The sequence below is a fragment of the Schistocerca serialis genome, chromosome 4 (assembly GCF_023864345.2).
Source record: "Schistocerca serialis cubense isolate TAMUIC-IGC-003099 chromosome 4, iqSchSeri2.2, whole genome shotgun sequence".
In the NCBI taxonomy this organism is placed as follows: domain Eukaryota; kingdom Metazoa; phylum Arthropoda; class Insecta; order Orthoptera; family Acrididae; genus Schistocerca; species Schistocerca serialis.
Window position 1 is genome coordinate 717,244,744 of NC_064641.1, and position 3,009 is coordinate 717,247,752.

The window sequence follows — 3,009 nt, forward strand, 5'->3', positions numbered from 1 at the left end:
TTGATTGGGTTTCTGCGAATGGGCTTGCTCTGAACACAGTGCATCCAATTTTCTACTGCAAGGAGTGCAGTTCCTTCAACAAATATAACACGTCAACAAAAGTAAAAAAAAAAAAAAAACAAATGGCTCTGAGCACTATGGGACTTAACATCTGTGGTCATCAGTCCCCTAGAACTTAGAACTACTTAAACCTAACTAACCTAAGGACATCACACACATCCATGCCCGAGGCAGGATTCGAACTTGCGACCGTAGCAGTCGCGCGGTTCCGGACTGAGCGCCTAGAACCGCTAGACCACCGCGGCCGGCAACAAAAGTCAGTAGCCAGGGTAGGGCACAAGAAATTTTTTGGGTGTACATATAGATGAGAATCTTAACTGGAAAATTCGTATTTTGAATCTCCTAAAGCGATTAGGTCCAGCAACTTTTGCAAGCAGAATAATTGCCAATTTTGAGGATATAGAAATTAGTAAGCTAACATACTTTGCATAGTTTCACTCTCTAATGTCATACGGAGTAATATTTCAGGGGAACTCACCACTTAGGCAAAAAGTATTCACTGCTCAAAACGAAGTGTTTAGAATAAGGTGTGGAGCTCATAGCCGCACATGTTGCAGGCATGTTTAAAAGGTTAGGAATTCTTACAACAGCCTTACAGTACATCTACTCAGTAATGAAATTCGTTCCCAGCAACATGGACCAGTTTAAAAACAACAGTGATATTCACAATTATAATGCCAGAAGAAAGAAAGACTTACACTTTCCTCTACTTAACCTATCTTTGGCAGAGAAAGGGGTAAAATATGCTGCTGTAAAAGTTTTCGATAAATTATCAGATGAAATAAAATGGCTGACAGACAGCAGTAATCGTTTCAAAAATAAACTGAAATCATATCTCCTCGGCAAATCCTTGTATACCATAGATGGATTCTTGTTTAGGAATAAATAAATATGTAGGTATAACATGTGCATTTTGTGCCACTTAAGGGAATGGTGTAGACAAAAAAATTTAAGCTTAAAGAAAAAGAAAACCTTAATTTATGTGTGCTTTTCTTATGCACTTGACACGTTCCACATCATAACGGTTACCGTGAGATTGATCAATGGAACAAGTTACTAACTAAGTTACGTATACGCTCATCAAAAACAGGTGCCAGACGCTACGAGAGATACGTTGTGCACCAGTGAGATGTGTACTGTTAAGATAAACCGACAGTGTATGTCGGAAGAAGCAGCAGACAACAAATTGCTTAATCCAACACGTACACTATGTGATCAAAAGTATCCGCACACCTTGCTGAAAATGACTTATAAGTTCGTGGCGACCTCCATCGGTAATGCTGGAATTCAGTAGCCTTGATGACAGCTTCCACTCTCGGAGGCATACGTTCAGTCAGGTGCTCGAAGGTTTCTTGGGGAATGGCAGCCTATTCTTGACGGAGGGTTGCACTGAGGAGAGGTATCGATGTCCGTCGGTGAGGCCTGGCACGAAGCCGGCATACCAAAACATCCCAAAGTTGTTCTATAGGATTCAGATCAGGACTCTGTGGAAGCTAGTCCATTACAGGCATGTTATGGTAGTGTAACCACTTCGCCACAGGCCGTGCATTATGACCAGGTGCTCGATCGTGTTGAAAGATGCAATAGCCATCCGTGAATTGCTCTGCAACAGTGGGATGCAAGAAGGTGCTTAAAACATCAATATAGGCCTGTGCTGTGATAATGCCACGCAAAACAATAAGGGGCGCAAGCCCCCTCCATGAAAAACATGATCACACCATAACACCACCGCCTCCGCACTACACACGCTGGCAGATGACGTTCACCGGGCATCTGTCATACCCACACCCTGCCATCGGATCGCCACATTGTGTACCGTGATACGTCACTCCACACAACTTTTTCCACTGTTCAATCGTTTACGCTCCTTACAACAAGCGAGGCGTCGTTTGGCATTTACCGTCGTGATGTGTGGCTTATTAGCAGCCGTTCGACCATGAAATCCAAGTTTTCTCACCTCGCGCCTAAATGTCATAGTACTTGCAGTGGATTCTGATGCAGTTTGGAATTCCTGTGTGATGGTCTGGATAGATGTCTGCCTATTACACATATGACTCTCTTCAACAGTCAGCGGTTTCTGTCAGTCAACAGACGAGTTCGGCCTGTACGCTTTTGTGCCGCACGTGTCCCTTGATGTTTCCACTTCACTATCACATCGGAAAGAGTGGACATAGGGATGTCTAGGTGTGTGGAAATCTCGGGTGCAGACGTATGACACAAGTGACACCCAATCACCTGACCACGTTCGCAGCCTGTGAGTTCAAAAATGGTTCAAATGGCTCTAAGCGCTATGGAACTTAACATCTGAGGTCATCAGTCCCCTAGACTTAGAACTACTTAAACCTAACTAACCTAAGGACATCACACACATCCATGCCCGAGGCAGGATTCGAACCTGCGAGCGCAGCAGCTGCGTGGTTTAAGACTGAGTCCGTGAGTTCCGTGGAACGCACCAATCTGCTCTCTCACGATGCCTAATGACTACTGAGGTCGCTCATGTGGAGTACCTGGCAGTAGGTGGCAGCACAATGCACCTAATATGAAAAACGTATGTTTTTGGGGGTATCCGGATACTTTTGATCACATAGTGCATCTTGCGAAGTGAAGATGACATCAAATGAAAGATATTCAGTCTCATAGAGAGTAAACAGGACAAGAACGAAAGTGATGCTTTTGAAATGTGATGCTTCAGAAGAACGCTAATGGTTAAATGGGTACATTGAGCGACTAAGAAAGAAGCAGTAAATCGTCTTGGAGAGAGAAGAGCTTTATGACACCACTTAAAGAAAAGTAGAGATTGGGTGACTGGGCACATTCTGAGACATCATGGAATAGTTAACTTGGTAATGGATTGTAGTGAGGAGAATAAAAACGTTAGAGGGATACCAAGATTTGAATACAGTAACCAAATTCAAGCATGTATATATGAAAAGAGCTGGTAATTAGCGT